Source organism: Calliphora vicina, chromosome 1, assembly GCF_958450345.1.
Source record: "Calliphora vicina chromosome 1, idCalVici1.1, whole genome shotgun sequence".
In the NCBI taxonomy this organism is placed as follows: Eukaryota; Metazoa; Arthropoda; class Insecta; order Diptera; family Calliphoridae; genus Calliphora; species Calliphora vicina.
This window is the reverse complement of record NC_088780.1, coordinates 117955231-117977995: the sequence shown is the minus strand read 5'-3', so window position 1 is coordinate 117977995 and position 22765 is coordinate 117955231.

Below are 22765 nucleotides of genomic sequence, written 5' to 3'. Positions count from 1 at the left end.
ATTAGGTCGTGTGATTTATGTCTATATTAAAGTTAACTATGTTGAATTTTGTGTGTTTACCAAAATTTTTAAGCGATTTATGCACGTTAAAGTGATTTTCGGAAGCGGGTCTATATGAGAGCTATGACTAATTATGGACCGATCGTAACAAAATTTGGTGACATGAATTTTGTGTATATAAAACTTATTTGGAGCGGAATTTGTGGAGATACATACATAAATTAAACATTTATGACCGATAAAGTCCAATTTCGGGAGGACATTTGTATGGGGGCTAGGTGAAATTGTGGATAGATTTCAGCCAGTTTCAATAGGCTTGGTCCTTGAGCTGAAAAAATAATATGTACCAAATTTGATCGAAATATCTTCAAAATTGCGACCTGTACTCTGCGCACAAGGTTTACATGTACAGCCAGCCAGCCAGGATGGACGGACGGACATCGTTTAATCGACTCAGAAAGTGATTCTAAGTCGATCGGTATACTTTAAGGTGGGTATTAGACTAATATTTTTGGGCGTTATAAACATCTGCACAAACGCATAATACCCTCCCCATTATGGTGGTGTAGGGTATAATTACTAGTTCGAGACAGTCATAATAACCAGAACTGCTGGTTATTATGTAAAGTGTGAGTGGCTATGTGAATTTGAAATCTGTAGGTTTGGTATCCAAATGTTATAAAATATAATTCATCATTTTTAAGAACGTTTATTCATTCTTTAACTTTAAGACAGAGATTTATATGTGTTTTTTGTGCTAAAAGTATTTCTCATTCATTTTACTTTTCTTTTCAGTTTTTGTTTGATTTCTTGTTTTGTGGAAAGAATGGTAAAAGTTGAAGAATGCAATCAGCCACAAAATGAATAAAACGGAAGTCGGTTTAAATAAATTTGCTATTTCTTTTTAGTCTTCTCGTTTTTTTTTTTTTTTTGGGTAAACGAAAATAAAATCGTTGAGTGTAAAATAAGAATTCCAGTTAAACAATCAATATGCATGTATGCTTAGTGTTTGAGGGAAATATTTACGAAAAATATTCATTTGAATTTTGGTTTGTGTGGTAAGTGAAAAAATAAAATAAAATTTTCAAAAGTGGGTCTCTATGAGTGCTATGGTCAATTATGAATCGATCCACACAAAATATATATGTAGGTGCAAGCACTTAGGACCGATAAGTCCTATTTCGGGAGAAATTTTTATGAGGGTTAGGGGAAATAATGTACCGATTTCAACAGGCATGGGAATTTGAACCAAATATCTTAAAAATTGCTACATGTACTTTGCATATAACGTTTACATGGATAACCAGCCAGCCAGATGGACGGACATTGACACATAAAGTAATGCTAAATCGATCGGTATACTTAAAGATGTGTGTTAGACTAATATTTTTGGGCGTTACAAACATCAGTAAAAAGTCATATGGTGGTTTGGGTATAAAAATATAAAAAAATATAAAGTGTGCTACATTTAGATATTTAATTAATTTTTTTTAAAGATTTTATTTGAAATAAAACTAGCCGATTGGTTCACATGGGTACCACACCTAAATATTATTTATGAGTTAGAATACAATAGAATGCAACCAGCGCTAAAACTATAAAAGCCATTTTAAATTGTTATAAAACGGTACCGTGAAATAGCTCCCAAATGAAATAACTCCCCACGAAAAGATGAAATAACACCCAACAAATTTTTCATACAACTTAGGACTTATTTCATTATGAAACAACTCCTAACGCATAGGAAGTTATTTCATAATTTTTTGTTGGGAGTTATTTAATAATGCAATAATTCCCAATGAAACAACTCCCAATGCATTTTTTGTTGGGTTTTATTTCATTTTATTTTGGGAATTAGGAGTTATTTCACCGTATTGGGAGTTATTTCACTTTTGCAAAGCAGAACCCATAAATTTCAAAAACTGGCTTCACTCAGAACATTTTTTTGTATTGCCGGCCTTTGGCCGGGCGCTAAGGTTTTCTCCTCTGGGGTGTATCAAAAACTAGCTTCGCTCAGAAAAGTTTTTTGCATTGCCGGCCTTTGTCAGGTTGCAACGATTTCTTAATCTGGTGCGAAATGAAAATCGGCTTTCTGAAATATTATAAAACCTTTCTGCAATGAAAGAAATCTTTTCTGAGCGAAGCCAGATTTTGATACACCCCGGAGGAGAAAACTTTAGAGTCCGGCCGAAGGGCGGCAATGCAAAAAACTTTTCAGAGCGAAGCCAGTTTTGATACACCCCAGAGGAGAAAACTTTAGCGCCCGGCTGAAGGCCTGCAATGCAAAAATCTTTTCTGAGTGAAGCCAGTTTTTGACACATCCCAGAGGAGTAAAACTTTGCGCTACGCCATATGCCTGCAATGCTTGCTTCGGATTGGGAATTATTTCATTTCTATTGGGATTTATTTCATTGGGAGTTATTTCGCTTTTTAGGGAGTAATATTTTTAAAATTATGAAACCGCCGATTATTGGAAGTAATTTCATTTTACCCTTTGGCAGTTATTTCATTTTTCAAGTTTGGGAATTATTTCATTTTTGATGGGAATTATTTCATAGGAAGTTATTTCATTGGGAGTTATTTCATTTGGGAGCTATTTCACGGTACCTTATAAAACTGGAAATATTCAAAAAAACTTAAAAAACCGTTAGGCCGGAGAGTTTCCGATCTATGTATATTTATCTATGTATTTTCCTTCTTAAATACTTACTAATTTCAACAAATTAATGTTTAACAAAAATATGCTAAAATTCATAATTTTTAATTTATATAAAATATGTTTCTATTTCTTAAAGGTTAAACAATTAAAATGAACACAAGACCTTTTTTAATTTAGCTGGAACCTAAAGGTAATTAAAAGAAAAAATGTAAAAAGAAAATATAAAAGATAAAAACAACCCACAGGAAGGAACCGTTATACCGAAATACATACAATAAAGATACATACATAATAAGTATATTCATAAGAAAAATATTTATAATTTATGATAATAATTATTACAACCCAAACAAATATCAAAGGATGCCCTGCATTTGCCAGTCTAACCCTCACATTCCATATTTAAGTTATGATTTTTTCAATTTCTACCAACTACATACTAAACCATTCAAAGGGTAACACTGTGGTTCCAATCCCAAATCAAGTTGGACAAAATTATAAAAATTTGTATCTTTAGAATAAGGAGAAATATATTTTTTATAATATCTAAGAACTTGGTCTCATTCGATGAAAAACATTTACTTAATTTGTCATTTACTCTTTGCGAGAGAAGCGCATGATATTTAACAAATAAATACTCATATTTTTGTTAAAAAATGTATATAAAATGTATGCCCAACTAAATAACCTATAGTTCATGTGATTTAGCACAAAGATGTTAATATTTCAAAGCTTATAATATAAGCTTTGAAGTATTATAGACAGCAATATCTCAAAATCGACTTTTTGCGAAATATAACTTTTTTATTGTTGAAAATTAATCTCTGGGGCATAGAATAAACACATAGAACGGAAGGAGAGTAATATATATGGAAAAATGACTCTCTTTTCACACATACGGGTGATACAATAACAAAATACATGCAATACATTCTCATGAATTAGGTTTTTGACAACAGACTTAGGTTTTTGGGTCTCAGTTACCTATCTAGTTGTTGTCTATGCTCTGGGGTATCAGAAACAATGTTTGTTCTACGACTTTTTTATTTCTGAATTTTTCGAAAAGATACCGTTATTTTTATGTTACCCCCGAAAATCGCCATTTTGACCCTTAAAACCAAATAATTAGGCTTGGCAATGTTCCGCAAATTTATCCAGGAGTGATATGTCTACATTTTTTCTGAATGTACCAACTTCGGAAAAAATCGAAATAAGATGTATTTTCTTAAATTTATAAGAAAAATGTCATTACCACCACCTTGCGGTCATTTTTTGCAAGAATTGGTGAAACAGAAAAATAGATAATTTCAAAACCTTTCAAAAGAGGTATCTGTGATGAAATTCTGACTAAAAATAAGAAATTTAGACGTAAATGTAATAAATATTACACCGAATCTGTTTTTTTTTATAATTAAGTTTATTAATATCAAACGAGTTTATCAATGTTATTCAATTTTGTATATAGCAAAATTTGTCACAAATAGTTAAGATAGCTATTTTTCATCAATCATTCGAAAAAAAATTAAAAATAAAATATATTTGACTTTTTTGTTTGCAAAATCAAAAACTTTTTTTACTTTTTTTCAATTTGCAAAAAAAAACGTCAAACATTTTTTATTTTTAATTTTTTTTTCTAAAGATTGAAGAAATAGCTATGTAAACTAGTAAGTTACATGGATGAGAAAAAACATCTGTTTGGCCAAAATATAAAATTTTGACCCCTTCTAACTCAGCGAGTTCTTGACCGAAAATTTTGTATAAACTACTATCCAATTGGAATAACCTTGCTGCAAATTTCATCCCGATCGGAAGATATTGGTTTTAACAATTTGTTCACTTCACATGAAATCCCCCATATACATAGTTACAGTAGTAGACTGTACTTCAAAAAAATCTCCCTAATATAAAGTATTTCTGCAAGGCTGTTACGAAAAAATTTTTTTTTAATTTTTTTGCCAAATGTAGGTGTCGCCTTTTTAAATTTTTCGTTATATCTTTGTCATTTTCAATCAATGTTTTTGTCTCGAGAAGACCAATGTTTTTCTCTTAGCAAAAGTTTAGTGATTTCTAGCGAGCTTTAATTTTCTGACATTACCGGGGTACATTAGGTTGGTAGGATCAGAGATCTGGTGGATAAATACTAGAACGGGATACTTAACGCCAATGGCCCTTAAAGCTTTTTTAAGATTTTTCAATTGATATGATCTATTCACATTGCTATCATACATCACGAAAAATTTGTTAGAATATTTGGAGATCATTTGTTACTGTAAAATTAATTATTATTTCATACAAATAATGTTATATAGGCAAATCCTGCGTGACGAACATTTCATTCGTACACGTTTTCGTATATAAATATGAAATTTTTTGGTTTTTTCAAATAAGATATCTCCAACGCAATTCCAAATTGCATAAGATATTACCTTTTATTGTTTCAATTGAGTAAATAGTGTTCTTGGACGACGATATTCTAATTTAAATATACACAAATCAAATGGACAATTTTCAGATTTGGAGCTGGTGCGTATCAATGCTTGATATAATCTAATTAAAATGCTTGTGGGATTTTATAGCAAAGACGTATCGGAAATAAGCGTAAAGTTTTGTGATGAAAGTCCCACCGAAATAAAATTGGTTCTGCCTTGTACATGGAAATCATATGGCGTTAAGGGATGATATATATTATAAAGAATCAAAAAGTGATTTGGAAGATAATTAACATGTAACAAATTTAATAGAGGCTACGCAAAATAAGGTAAACTTAAATCAAAACAGGAATAATTAAAAAAAGTGCGATTTTTTAGGGGTAGGTTTTAAGTCACATGAATGATAACAATCGTCATATCACAAGCATATAGAGTAATTTTTCCTAAATAGCCTTCGAACTCATTTTAAAGATTTACATTAAAATAATATTTTGTGTACATCTTTCGACTTTTACTACCATAATTTTCATACTTAATGAAAGTGTAAGTAAACTAGTGAAAGAATCGAAGATGTGTACTTTCATATTTGTGGTGGCATGTAGTTTTTATAAACCAAAACCTGTATCGTATACTTGAAAATTTAATACCAAAAAGAAAAAATTAAACACTATAGTGTATTATAAAAAAGGTAAGTTAAATACACGTTTTGGTTTTGCCATGTTACTTTCATTATTTTACTACTTAATTATTTTACTGCCACAAAGCAAAGACCAAACAAACGAGCACTTTGTCTTTGGTTTTTGGCTTCAATGCCGCCATCAAGAACGTTGTTGTTTGTTTCTCTACTTAAAGGGAGTTACTTCCATGTATATTTTTCTCCTTATTACACTTGGCGAGTTTATAAAGAAGGAAGGGCAGTTTCTTGAACTAGGAAAAGTATGACAACCAGTAATGACATTATAAATACTCTACCATTTTTGCACTGGACTTAAAGTTAGAGCTGATTATTAAAATTTGGAACGAGTAGTAAATTGCGACAACGACTACATGTTGTAACCATTAGCAGTATTATTTCTGTTGCTATTGTGGCAGTGGCTGTTTCTTTTGCAAAGGTATTATTTAGAGTACATAATTGGTCTCCGGGGTAGTTTTATGTTGTCGTAAGTTTGGACGACAGAGTAGGCAATTTAAAGTGAATTTTATATATGGCCATAAGTTTACTATGAAAAATAACAAAAATTTTGTGAAATAAAAATACAATAGCAGCAGTAACAACAATAATACAAATTATAACAAAAATAGCAAGAAAATTGTTAAACATTTTAAGAGACCATAAAATGAAAATTTAAGTAGTAAAAGAAATACAAAACAAACAAAAAAACGTATTCAAGACCAAGCAAAATAGAATAAATGAACCCCTTATTTAATGCTTCGAATAACTAAATAAACTGTAAATAAAGAATTTTTCTATATGTGATAATCAGGGCAAGTTTTTCAGGCTTTTGAGTACATAAAATAATGCTTTTGAGTTTTACGCACGACCACACATATAATATTATAGTATATTGAAAAACATATATATCTATATATGGGGGATTTCATGACAAGTGAACTAAGCTTTGAAATCGATGTCTTCTGATCGGTATGAAATTTGCCAGGGTCCTATTGAATGGTAATTCAGGTATAATTTTTCGACAAGTTCGGTCAAGAACTCTCAGAGTTAGAGGGCGTCAAAATATGACATTTTGGCCAAACATGTGTTTTTTCTCATCCATGTAACTTATTACCTATTGTTCTTAGCAAAATGTGTCCCAAATAGTTTAGATACATAGTTATTTCCTCATTCTTTCAAAAAAATAAAAATTAAAAAAAAACTTATTGACAGTTTTTTTTTTTTTTTTTTTTAAATTTTGTCTGAATTACTATCCAATATGACTAACCTTGGCCCATATATGTATATATTTGAGTGTCCCTTAGAATTAAATTTTTTGAAATGTTGAATCGGTACCCGCAAAAAACTTTCATAATGACCTAAAATTCCACCAAAAAAATGTTTAGCTTGTTCTAAGAAGGGCAACCCATGCCGATTTTCGATTTAGTTTTGAGGTGCATTTACAAGGGGAAAAATGTATTTTTATTAGTTTTTTTTTAAAAAATTTTGCTATTAAGTAATTAAGCAATTTAATTTAAAAGAATCGAAATGTATACGTAATTGTCGTTCTAATGAGATATAAAATACAAAAATTGGTAAAGTTATTCTCTATTATGTTGTAAATAAATCCCCATGTGATGATCAAAAAATTCTGAAATTTGATTAACAAAATTTTTAAGAATTTGAAATTGGAGTTTTGAAACTGCCGTTAAACAAATATTTTTTGTTGGTTATACCAGCGAATAGGTTAACTGAAGAATAAACTTTTGTTTTAATATTTCTCAAAATATGTTAATTTTGTTCCTACATTTCTTGTTCTAGTGGCCTGAGACACGTTAATGGTCTGGCGATTTTTTAATAACTTTAATTCTAAGGGACACTCTAATATACGTATATATATTGGGTCCTTATGAAACTTAAAGACGATATAGCTATGTCCATCGGTTTGTCTATCTTAAAGGAAAAACATGATTTTTTTGAAGAATTTAATTATTTGTTTTGGGTTAAAAAATAAACAAAATTTTATTTTGAAAAATGGAAAAACAATTCATTACTTTTTGTATAATCAAATTAATTTAAACTCATATTTTTGATTTTTTTCTGTGCATATCAATGCTGTATTTGAGCGCATATTTCTCCTAGCTTATTTTAATTTGTTTCTGCATATTTAAACTTGCCCTGGTGATGATTTATAAATAATAACAGCTATTTTAATTGGTACCATAAAGTTTATTTTGAATTGTTAAGTTATATGTAAATATTTTATAAAGCTTGCTGGTTACTGCACTTGTCAGCCTACATTTATTTAATAATTGAGGCGATTTCTAATTTAATTTGACATGAGTCTTAGGAATATATTGGGGGTATGACTTAAAAATGCAAGATTTACAATATATGACGTATCTTTTGAAGGAATTTTTTTTTTGTTTTTAACAACTTATATGTCATTTGGAAGGGCACATATCTATGATTTATTCTCACGTAGTTATTGAATATTATAGTGTGAACAACAACGAGTTTTGTTTTTGCTTCGAATTTTGTGCCATCGAAGCGTCATATGCGGTAAGTTTTGCTTCACTTAATTTAATTCGAAAACAAAAATTCCGCTGAAGCACACCGATTTCTCATGAAAGCATATGCTGAATGTGTTCCATCGGATTTAACGTGAGAGAGATGGTTTCTGATTTCAGAAGTGGTGATTTTGACACGGACGACAAAGACCGCCTAGTACTGCCAACAAACTTTGAAGACCAATAATTAGGGGCATTTATACATAAAGATTGTTGTCAAACTTAACAAGAGCTTGCAAAATCATTGCGAAATACTCAAGCTGCAATTTCAAAACGTTTGCTAGCAGCAGGGTTCATCCAAAAACAGGGAAATTGGGTACCATATGAATTGAAGACGAGACACCATAGCTCTAAGGTAATGCTCTATGTTTGGTGGGAGTAAAAGGGTACTATATATTATGAGCTTCTGAAATCTGGCCAGACAATGACGTGGAACCAGTATCGAACGCAACTGATTTGTAAACGTGAAGCCGTAAAGAAGTGGCCACTTAAAATCGGTACGCACTGTAGTAATCATAACAACGCCCCCTGTTATCAAAATGGAAAAATATTTACATACGCTTTTAACAACAAATCCACCGTTATTCTACAATGAATTGCAAGTCATTATGTAAAAAGTGTAGACACAATGCAAAAAGAAGCTAGAGAAAAGATTGTGCACAAATATCTAGAAAATCCGACTTTGTCGGGTTATAAGATAGCCAAAATCTGATTTTCAGCAGATATCAGGCCAAAAATTTTACATCTCGGCAGCTCGATGTTGTGTGGCCTTTAAATATGAATACGTAAAATAATATGCAGGCAATCCGCAGCTGCGGTTTGAAGAGTCAAGCTTTTCAGACAAGTTTTTAAAGAATTTTCAGAATTATATGTATATAAAAAGAGAGTTCGGAAAAGCGATTGCTGTCATTTATAAGACATCACACATCTGATACAAAGTATTAGCCAAGTTGTCATTACTCAAATACAACTATGAAGTGGTATAATGAGAATAATATTGATGTTATACCAAAACACATCAATTAAACAAATTGCCCAAATCTTTGTCCAATCGAGATATATTGGGCAATTGTTAAACGTAAAAGAGTGCAGGTACAGTAAATAACCAGATTTTGATGAGAAAAAATTGGAATAAATATGCTGGAATAACGGCAGAAGTGGGAAGAAAAGTTGTGCAGTTATTAATGGGAGGCATAAAAAGAAAAGTCAGAAAATTTATTTGAAATAAAGACACATAAACCTACAGTTATACTTTTTTAAAGCCTAATAAATTACCTTTAATTTCATGTATAAAACGTTAAGATACGTTGTTTCATTTAAAAGTTATGGTCTATTTAATCCGTCCCGATTTTAAGTGGCCACATCTTTAATATTCCATCATGACAACGCTCGGCCGCATTATGCAATACATTGCAAAAACTATTTACAATGAAGTGGTTGGGAAGTTTTGCATTACCTGCCTTATAGTCCCGATCTTGACCCGACCGACTACTATTGGTTTCGATCGGTTGAGAATGCTCTCTCTGGGATACGCTTCATATTAGAACAGAATATTCGATACTGACTTGATTCGTTTTTTTCCTCAAAAGATGTGCAGTTCGTTTGGCTCGGTATCCTGATATTACCAGAAAGATAACAATTGCCAATACTTAAAAAAAATACAAAGTAAAAGCTAAAAATCCCGCATTCTTAAATCATACACACATTAGAAAGTGTATACGTGAGTAGTTTTATTGATTAAATATTGGAGTGAAAATTATATGACTTTTATGAATCTAAATACAACTACAATTATCCCATTTAAAGAAAGGGTAAACATTAATTAGGGTAGGGTTACACATGGTAAACATTTGATGAAATAATGTTATTTATATTATTTATTTAGACTACAATTTTTATTTAGGACAAATTAACACTTCAACGAGTAAACAACGCCAAAGAAAAAAATGTCTATTGATAGAGGTTACGATTTTTCGAGTAATGCAGATTTTGCAATAAAGACAGCTTTATAATAACTAGCCACTAATTAGACGTTTATTACAGAATCATTAACGAGTGAAGCTATAGCATCGATTGGGATCAGTAAACTACTCCTTGACAAACTGCTTAAAATTCTCAATTATTTTATAAGATATTTTCCTATTGAAGAAATTATTGTCAATATTGGCGTTTAAAAAAACTCCTGTAAAATTGTTTTCAAACTTCACTACCGATGCGGCAGAGTGTTATTCTTATAGTCCGCTACTTGAATTCGAAAAGTAAGTTAAAAACCTCATAATGTGTGTATCTTAGGTTTAATTGACAGCCGCCTGAAGCATCATAACTCCATAAGTGATTTTCTTTTCTGACACTAAATGTTGTCTATATATTTTGTACCATTTATTAAAGGTTTCCCATATCCTCATAATGTGTTGTATTTTTAACGATCACAATGGAACAAAAATCTTTATCATTTATGAAATTTTCTTTTATGTAGCTTCTAAATATTATAAAACTATATTTTTTGCTTTCATTTTAACACTTTTAATCAAAAAATGCAAAAACTGTTTTATTAACACAAACGAACTTCAAAAACGGTAACAAGAACAGTTATTTAAAATTTGGTACATTTCTAACCCTTTGATAAAATGCAGGTTGAAACATGTGCATTTATTCAGGGTTTTACGGCAACATTATATGAAAAGAACTAGTTATACGCTTACCATACTACTAATACTACTTTCCGAAACTTTCCAAACAAGTTATCAAGACACCTGTTGAGATGATTTGTACAATTTAAATAGTCGTAAATAATATATATTATTAACGACTCCAAATCCGCAGTTGATATTCAACTATGTTACTGGGTTATAAGTGCACAAAGTTACGAAACACCGGTTTTTAGCCGTAACTCCGGATCTGTGTGGTGTTTGCAAAATCTCAAAAACCACCAGAAAACTAGTATCACTATCAAAGTGTTTTTACTTCATTCTTATTTGTATCACGGTGTAATATTAGTTGCATTCCTTTGAAAAAATTGTCGTTAGATTTATATCCAGCTAAGTTGGAGTAGATCGAACTAAGTGCAATTGCAACTAAGTGCAAATTCCGCTTAAATCGTTTATTTGCAAAAGTTACTAAAATTTTTCGAAAAAATTTTGAATTTGAAATTTGTAGATTAAAGCTGTACAAATACTTTCTTATTTTTTTTTGTTTAGTTTTTTTTTATTCATATGCGCTGGGGGAGAAAATACTATAAACAGTGTTAATGAAAAGTTGAATAACTTTTAAAATTTTCATCCGATTTGAAAAATGAGGACATTGTTTGGTTAATAACTTGAATTTTTTTTTATTTTCTGAGTTGCTCACGATTTTTGCATGGCATTTGTTTATAGATAATTAGTTGAGCTTTAATTCTATGTTAAAACTAGATCGGCGGCAAACGACGCCAAAAGTTAAAATCCTAGTCAAACTTGCGTAGGTAAGCCAAAAAACACTATCTGCTATATACAAAACTCATAACAAAAATAGATCCAGCAAGGCATAAGAATCATAATAAAAAAATTATAAATATTAAAAATCCACAAATCTTTAAAGTCGAAAGTAGTGTGTTCTGTCGCCATTTTCGACTTAATAACTATAATTTCTACAAACAATTATTGCTTGACATCTTAGCTTTACGACACAACTTGATTTATGGTAATTTTCAAACATTTGCAAAAATCAATTACGAGATGCATTCACCTTATATTATCCACTGTGCGCAGGCATGTGTTTCTACTAGGGTATTCATTCGACTAATGATCGTTCGATTAATCGAATAATTTCTTACGAATAATTATTCGAACAATTTAAATATGGCCATTTTCGAATAACGAATAATTCGAACAATTTTATGTAGAATAATCGAATAAATATTCATATATATTTAAATTTATTAAATTGCTTAAAATTTTTCATAATTTCAAATTTAAATAAAATGTATTGTTTCTGAAATTCGACAAATAACTAAAGACAAATGGACTTTCGATCACTGTAGATGAGTGTTCCGATAGCTCCTTCTATAAATATATAAATATTACTGCAAGAAGTTACAATTCTAAAAACAAATCTTTCAAAATTTTTAACTTAGGACTTGAACCAATGAAAATAAAAGGTACGGAATAAAATATTTGTTATTTAGTTGGCGAAATATTAGAAGAATCATAATTAATAATCAAAATATTAACTTAGATGAAAGTGGAATTGAATGTGATGGAGAATGCGATTTGGAAGCGGTCATCGAAAGTGATATTGAGGATGACATTTATAATGATTACATTGAAATAGATGAAGGCCATGATCTTAAAATATATGTATATAAGTGATGTTTTTAACCGCGTACGTAAATGTTGCAAAATATTTAATAAATCGAATGATAAACACAAATATTGCAAGAAAAGCATGGAGTTCGTCTTATACATGATTTTGAACATCGTTGAACATCTTTGTCTAACATGGTAATAAACTTTTTGCGTATTTATAAATACGTCAATCATGCACTGTCTGACTTCAAATTAGCCACTTTCACTGACTATGATATCAAACTTTGGACAGATTTGTGTATGACAACTTGATTAAGTAAGCAAAGATTCGGAACCCTGATAGAACTTGAGGATATAATACAATTTGTTATAAATAATTTAGATAAAGTGAATAATTCATTTACTATTTACTCATTTTAAAACCCGACATAAAAAAGTTATTAATACGTTTATATTGTACTCGAATTCAGGATCCAAAACGGAAACTATAGGGTTTGCTAGTCAATTGTTTTTTAGATTGTTCGGGAGTTAATCTGATAAGAATATTTTTGATGAAAATTTTAATTTGTTTTCGAATGTTTTTTAACATTATCAATACTTGAGTTGTTAACTTTAACGTTATTTTTTGTTTTTCAAAACTTCATTCTTTACTTTTTTAAAAAAATTCGATTAATTTTAAACGCTTCATCGAATTATTCGAATAAGTTAAAATCTCTTATTCGAATTATTCGTTTTATTCGAACAAGAGAAAAATCGAATAATTCGAATACCCTAGTTTCTACAATAATGCATACTAGAGATGAGCGATATTTCCATACCTGTGATTTAATCACTGTGATTGAAAAATCACTGGTAACAACAGTTACTGAATATTGCAAGTAACAGGTACAATTAAGTCGTTCTTTTATATTTTTCAACATACTGTTAAATGTTGTTCTTTTATTTTCTTCAACATTCGCAGGCAACGTTTTAGAAAAATCACTGGAACAACTGTAGTAACAGGTACTTTTAATATCGTTCTTTCACATTTTTCAACATACTGTTAAATGTCGTTCTTTTGTATCTTTCAACATTCATTAGTAACGTTTTCAAAACATCACTGGTAACAAAACAAGAAAGTAACAGGTACTTTTAATGTCGTTCTTTTAAGTATTTCAACAAACTGTTAACGACATTTAATATTTTTTAACATTCACTGGTAACAACAGCCTATTTTTAGGCGCATAATTTTATTTATCTCCAACACAGTGTATAAAATAAAATGTTAAGTACCATATCAGTTAATTCTCTTAAAATTTTGTTACATTTGCTTAATTTTGTTATTTTCCTATTTAAAAAAAAACGTTTTTAAATCATTTATTTTTTAGTTTTTGGTTAACATACGAGCAGATTTAAGAATGCAAATAATACATAATATATTCTTCTTAACATAATTGTTATTTTGTTTAAAATAGACAAAACGTGATCACGGTCACTGTTTAAAAGAACAGTGATTTATAAATCACGTTCACTGAGAACGACGTTCTTCAAAAATCACGGGATCGCTCATCTCTAATGCATACAATACTCAATATTTTACTCTTTGCGAACACACTGACGTATGAGTAGTAGTACATAATACATATTACTTATTCGCAACATGCAAACTCATATTAATGGAAGTGACAACATTCCAGGAATATAAGTCATAAAATATAATCTAAAAAATAAACTAGTTAAGGTCGGGTAACTTATGAAAATTTTAAACATAGTTAAGGCTTAACCCATAATCTCCGAATGGGTAGAAAACTACACAAAAATAGAGCAATTTTAGAAAAATTCTAGGAGAACGATTTTAAAAATTCTTCTTTTGTATAAAAATAAAGTAAGAATCGAACTACTTAAAATAATTTTTTCGATAATATTAGGTCATGCCTTAATGGGGAACTAGTGGGCCAAAGATGAGCAATTTTACAAAATTTGAAAATAAATGGTTTAAGAAAACGGAGGGAGCAGACGTCATTGCATCTAGTAGTCTTGGATGTCCTCTATCAATAAAAAATAACCACTTTCTTAAGCTACAAGTACGATTTTGTGAATTGGATATAAAAATATCCACTTCTTCATATGTGGGTTCAAAACATTTACAATATGAATTTAATTTTTCAAGTTTCAAATGTACCCATCTCTAGATTACTTAGGATCAGTAAAGTGTCGACTGCCTCCGCCATGCAATACCTGGGAATGTTTAAGTAATGACTATCTCCACTCTGCATTACAACGAATGACCGAATACATACAAGTTAGACTCAATCAGGTGTTTAGGTAATAGTGAAAATTAGTGTATATTCGGGTGTATTAAGTCCTTGACGAACTGCTGGGAAGTGTCGAAACTTTTCGGTCATATGAGTATGTTCGTTTATGTTATATTTCTTATCAATCAAAGACGAAATTTGTCCAATCCTCCTCAGTTTGTTATTCATTTGTGAAAACGTTCATAGAAAAAAAGTTTAATAGGCTTATTAGTGGTCAAAGTCAAGATGCAACTTTATATCTTATAAATATACTCAATCTCAGACTTACCACTCATTTCATTAGTTATTTGAATTTCATCAGACATCATAAATAATATTTTCTAAGGCCGGGTAACTTATTAAATTTTAAACATTGTTTAGGCTTAATCAAAGTTAAAATTTATTTAATTTGTATGAAAAATAATATATTTAAACATTGACTAAGCCTTATATTAGCTACAGTTACCTGGCCTAAAAGTATCAACATTATCTGATGGGCAATATCCATCTTACTGTGTCATCTTTAAGATGTAGAATAATTCTCGCTAAATTTTACAACTTGGATTGGACTTTTCTTACTCTAACATATAATGGTGAAGTCACAAGATCTTTTATCAAGCCATATTTATGTAGACCTATTGATGGTGAATGGTTAACATAACACAACTGACAAGTTTTTAATACGGGGAAAGCATAAATCTTATTTTCAAAAAAATATGTTAGATATGTGGTTGCAACTTTTCACCATCTATATGATAGCTAAGTACTGATAAATCTACAACGTATTCACCAAAACATCGAAAAATATGTGTGGGATTCCTTTTTATAAGTATTTAATTTAAAAAAACATACATTTTAGAACCTACATATGCGGAAATGGGTAGAAAAATACCCAGACCCTGCAGGCTCAGGTACATCAGATAAAAAAATTAAAGATTTTCATGGCAATATAAATGCCCTAAATACTCTCTGTATAAAATTTCATCAAAATCGGACAAAGGATTCTGGGGGCAGGCATTAATGGGTTAATCGATGTTTAAATGTATTTTTTTGTATGAAGAAAATATATACAAACATTGAATAGCTGCCTGTTGCACGATGTCGAATGAAAAATTATTCAAAAAAATTGTATGAAAAACACTCAGTTTTTTAAATTCTTTCGAATAGTTGTCATACAAATTTGTTCTTAACTATGTATGTTTAAAATTTTGATATGTTACCCGGCCAACGTATATTTTAACTTAAAATGTATGTATTTGTATAAATACTTAAAATATTCACAAGAGCACAACTACTTAAACTTTTTGAGCATAATTAAATCCCTGATCTCACATGACAGTATTAAATATATAGTATTGCCCATTATTAATCTTCCATTTTATAAAATAAACATGTTAAAAAACAGTTATCTATCTAACGTTAACACTCTGTCTGCATACACTGTCATTGACATTTATCAATATTTTTTAACTTTTTAGTTCATGCGAAAAAAAACTCTTAATTCTTTATAATAATTTTTTCATTTTGTTTCATAATCTGCTGACTTTTATGAAACAATATTTTATAAATTTATACATATTTTTTGTTTTATAGAAAAGTAAAGAAAAAAAATAATGGTTTTGCTTGAAACTATTAGCTGCAGGTGACAACCACAACAATATTATGTAAATATAATTTTTATGCTCCAGTTTTTTTTTCTGTGCGGTGTCCTTCTACACATCATTATTTTTTCATATGAATAATAAATTAAATAAAATTATTTATATGTTAAAAATTGTAAACTGGCCATTTACAGTTTATTGTCATTGCTAATATGTTTGCTTAATTCTATAAAATCATTTCAGTAAATCATTCAATATGTTACAAGCAGTATTTTTAGATTTTTATATTAAATAACTCATTAATAACAAGTAAGAAAGTATGGTCGGTCAAGCCCGACCATATAATACCCTACACCAAGTAAATGAGTAAAAATATTTTTCTTTTAAAATATCAATAATTTATATTCGTGAGTGATTTTCGGAAGTGGGCCTTATATGGGAGCTATGACCAATTATGGACCGATCACCATAAAATTAGGTCGTGTGATTTATGTCTATATTAAAGTTAACTATGTTGAATTTTGTGTGTATACCAACATTTTTAAGCGATTTATGCACGTTAAAGTGATTTTCGGAAGCGGGACTATATGGGAGCTATGACTAATTATGGACCGATCGTAACAAAATTTGGTGACATGAATTTTGTATATATAAAACTTATTTGGAGCGAAATTTGTGTAGATACATATATAAATTAAACATTTATGACCGATAAAGTCCAATTTCGAGGGGACATTTGTATGGGGGCTAGGTGAAATAATGGACCGATTTTAGCCAGTTTCAATAGGCTTGGTCCTTGATCGAAATATCTTCAAAATTGCGACCTGTACTCTGCGCACAAGGTTTACATGGACAGCCAGCCAGCCAGCCAGCCAGCCAGCCAGCCAGCCAGCCAGCCAGACGGACGGACGGACATCGTTTAATCGACTCAGAAAGTGATTCTAAGTCGATCGGTATACTTTAAGGTGGGTGTTAGACTAGTATTTTTGGGCGTTACCAACATCTGCACAAACGCATAATACCCTCCCCACTATGGTGGTATAGGGTATAAAAATGTAATAACAAATTTTAATAAATCCAGCAATTCCTTAGTTAGATATTGCCTCTATTAAAGAATGAACGAATTTATTTAATCAATATTAGTCAGTACATATTTCTTGTAAACTACATTACTTTACTACACCTTAGTGTAGTGTACTGTAATATATTTTAATAATGTTGTTTATGTATACATATTTATATAAAAATAACTATATGTGGTGAAATAATTGCTGTAGATTTGTTTGATTAAGATAAAAAAGCCTCAAAACAAAAAAATAAAACAAAATAACATCAATAAAATAATAATGGACAATATAAATTTATTGAAACTATAAATAATAATAATTTGTTTATTTATTGTTTATTTGTTCATGTTTGTTTTTCAACAACAACCTCAGCCACCATAAAAAATCTATTATTAATGAATATTTATTGGAGTTTATTTGTATAAACGATGAAAAATAATGAGAGAATAAAAAATACAAATATTTATGTTGACCGCAAATCAAGAAAGCATACGAGTTTTAATATAAAATTCAATTATCATTATTTATTAATTAGAAATGCATTGACATATTTTTTTCGTGATTCGTTAGTACTGAATTTCTTTATATTTTTTGATATCCATTTTTTACGATCTCTGTACATCATGTAAAAAATTTAAAATATTTAAATCTGTAGTGGTTTGAGCTAAAATTTTCAAACCCCTTCTTATATTGCTCTCATTTGGAATAATTCGTAAACAACACTACTGAAAATGTTAACCGGCTATGATGTTTGAACATGAAATTTACTGAATTTTTTGCCCTTTATTTAACAAACTTCAGACATTTTCCCGTGGAACAAAGGTTGGTAGTCTAATGAGACAAATATTGTCAAAATAGATACCACAAGCGCTCTTTTCATTTGATGTTGTTCACTGACGGAATAGTTTTATAAAGTTTTTCATAAAAAGTAAAGAAATATTGTGCATTTATCACGGTATTGTGATGAATATTTGGATGACATTCTCTGGAAGGTGGAGACCAATATTCAATTATCTGGAAGGTGGAGACCAATATCATATTCAGCTCTCTGGTATATTCGTTATAAAACATAAATATTAAGTACTAACAAATTTTAATACTTGGAGTTTTTCATAAAAAGTAAAGAAATATTATTTATTTATCACCGGATTTTAATATTTCAAAAAAAAATATTTGTTTAAGATATGACGAATAAAGTTAGGTCAAAACAAGGTCAAAATTAATCCATTAAAACACTTGAATTAACACTTTGTTTAAATTTTTTTAATAAATTTAAAAACCATAAAAAAAATCGGTAGGAAAATCCCTATATCGTCTATCATCTTTTCTGAAGAGGTTTAGATGGATTCACATAATTCCATTACCCACCCTTCTATGCTAACTTTTGCCCGATCCATAGTTAGGCCAACTTTTTACTACATTAAACTGTATTTGGCCAATCTTTTTGTGAAATGAAATGTAACTATTTAATTACTACAACATCCGTTTATTTACATTATTGATTTAAAATTAAGAATGTAAAAAATAAATAAATAACGAGGCGTAAATGGAACACCTCCTCCAAATATGTAAGGGATGAAACTATAAAATCTGTGAAGGGAGGATTTCCACAAAGAGTGGATAAATTTTTAAATAACTAGTAATATGCCAATATATGAATGTTAAATAAACATGTATAATATTTGTATAAATTTACATATGCATGTATTGGTAACATTTTGTTTATATGTATTAGTTTTCAAACCACTTTCACCACACTCCTCAAACACACAGAGTTGTAAAAAAGCGACCTTGAAAATTATAACAAAATTTTATTACAATTAAATTTAAAAAATTCAAACAATTCTGAAATAATTTAATGTATATTTGAACTGGAAAGATTATATAATTAGATTTTTCTTCTTTTTATTCCATAATTTCTGCAAAAATTAAATCTATTTGAACTTTTTATTAATTTTCAATACCAAATTTTACAAGTGTGTTTTTTTCAGTTTTAATTTCAACATCCAAAAATTAAAAGTCAAAGTAATTAAAAAAATATTTTTCGTTTGTGCAAAATATACATTTTTCGGTTACTTTAATGGTTTATATGTGTGGAAAAAAATAAAAGAATATTATGTGTCTGTGAAAAAGTGTGTTAGAATTGCAATTTTATTGCAATTTTCAAGAAAAAGTTTTGAAGTCAAATCTCTTTCTCAAGTGTGTTGAATTCACATACTACTTATATGTGAGAAGAGATGGAAGTTGTTGTTGTAGAAAAATTGAGAGGCTTCCCTTCTTGTTATTCTTTGTTCATAAATATTATAAAATTGTTCATGACGGAAATTCTTGCTTTTTTGCATAAATTTAATAATATTTTATAATAAATTGCATTATCTAATGAATTAATTCAAAACTATTTGCATAATAGCTATATATTGGCCAATATTTTAAGATGAATCAAAAATATCTGAAACTTAAAAAATACTAAACATAATAAAATATCCATAAACATTAATCATATCATCCCCTTAAACAAATTTAATCAATTTCGCGCATATCTTCTCATTTTGTAGCTGAAAATCATAAAAATAAATAAAACATTTTTCAAGGAAATTTCAAACATTTTTCAACAACATAAAAATATACATAAATGAAATTGAAATTATATTTTTCAAGCCTTCTAGATTTAATTTGAAAACATAAAATATGAAAAAAATCTTAATATTTATGAAACTATTTATAAATGTTATGAATTGAAATCAATGAAATCAAATCATAATATTTATGTTGAAACTTTTTTCTGTATACATTTTGTTTTTTAAATTTTTTAAAATTTCTTTTTTCTATTTAATGAATGCATTGAAAATGTTTTGAAGCTTTTCTCAAATAAAAGCAAAAGTTCTATTTTAAAAAAAAGTCGACTTTAACAAAAATTAACTTTAAAATTTCATTCATAGTTAGGGTGTATGTAAAATCTAGAAGGCTTGAAAAATATTATTTAAATTTCATTTACTTATATTTTTATGTTGTTCAAAAATCTTTTAAATTTTCCTTGGAAATTTTTTTCCAAGAAAATGAGAAAATATGCGCAAAATTGACTCAATTTTGTTAAGAGAACGAAATGCTTTAATGTTTATGGATATATTATTATGATTAATGATATTTTTTAAGTTTCAGTTATTCTTAATTCATCTAAAAATATTGGCCAATATATGGCTATTATGCTAAAATTGTTGAACTGATTCTTTAGATAATACACTTATAATGCAATTTATTACACACAAATTATGAAATCAGGACAATCTCGATTTTAGGCCTATTTTTGATATACATACATATGTATATCAGTATTACTAAGTCATTAATATAGATAATATGTATATTTAATGATAGATATTTGGACCAACAAGGGGTCAAATATTTAAAATGTTTATTTTAAAGTATAATTTGGTGAAGGGTACATAAGATTCGGAACAGACAAATATTTCTCTCTTACTTGTTTTTCTCTGATTTCGTTAGAAAAATATTCCAACAAATTTATAGTTTTGCACCAAATGTCTCATTATTCCGATTCATATTTCTTTGAATCCATATTCCATAACAGGCACGGAGAAAGAAACTGCGGCGAAGCCAATTCTGCCACTACTGAGGTCGTGTGCCCAGGTAGTGGTCAGGGTCCCCAATATATCACATATTCAACTGATCCGCAAATCCTACTCCACTTCGTCCAATGAATTTGTGGACTAGCCTAGTAGATTAGAAAGTCATATAGCTACCCCAGATTAGAAAATCGCATAGCTGCTACAACAACGTCCGTGTTAGACAAAAAACAACTTGAATTATTTTTTCATAAAATCAACAAGTTTTTAAATTGTTCAATATTTTCTATCTTCACAGAAAAAAGTTTCAACATAAATATTATAATTCGAATTCATTGATTTCAATTCATAACATTTATAAATAATTTCTTAAATAGTATGATTTTTTTAATATTTTATGTTTTGAAATAAAATCTAGAAGGCTTGAAAAATATAATTTCAAATTCATTTTTATTTTTATGTTGTTCAAAAATGTTTGAAGTTTTTCATGGAAAATTTTTAGTTTTTTTACGATTTTCAGCTACAAAATGATATAAAAAGAGCGAAAATAATTAAATTGATTTAAGAGGATGAAATGCTTTTATATTTATGAATTTTTTATTATGTTTAATGATAATTTTTAAGTTTCAGATTATCTCCTTTTTATCTTAAAATATTGGCCAATATATGTCTATTATGCAAATATTCTTGCACTAATTCATTATATAATACAATTATAATGCAATTTATTAAAAAAATTAAGTAAAAAAATCAAAAATTTCCGTCATGTAAAATTTTATAATATTTATGAACATGTTCTTATTTTGAATGAAATAAGTTTGGGAAAAAAAAGTCAAGTTCGATTAATAATATTTATTACAAAATTCATTCCAATTATGATTTTTTTTTCTGTGTATTCAAAATGTTTTACATTTAACCAATTATAAGATTCCACTCAGAAGATATAAACCCATGAAATAAATTTAAAGTATTATAAAATCCAAATCTGTAAAATTTTTTGCTCGTATTGAAATTTTCTGTGACAAATCGATTTTTAGTATAAATAAGTAAGAGAGCTATATTCGGCTGTGCCGAATCTTAGATACCCTTCACCAAATTATACTTAAAAATAATTGTTTTTTAAATATTTTTAGGTAAACAAAATACAAATTTTTTTTCCAAATTTTTTTTTTAATTTTTTCTTTTCGATATTGTTTTTTAATTTTTTTTAAAAAAAAGTTTTTTTCCAAATTTTATTTTTAAATTTTTTTTTTAATTTTTAAATTTTCTTTGGAAAAATAATTTATAACAAAAAAATTTTTGATGAAAAAAATTTAGGTAGGTCCATTGTAGGTCCAACTTACTATAGTTTTATATACATTGTTGCAATGGACTTTAAAATACACTATGCGACAAAAAATAATATCTGGAAAGTGATACAATTTTTCTGGAAGGTGCTGTCGACTATAACAAGAATCTGTCTTTGAAATTTGCAAGACACCTCCAAAATCTTGAGTTATGGGTAAAAACCGGTTTTTCACACCTTTAAGCACTTATAAGCCATTAACTTAGCTGATTCTCAATCGATTTTAATTTTATAAACGGATTTAAAAAGAAGAAACCAACGGTTTATATATTATTTAAGTATTTTGACAAAATTTGTGTGCATTT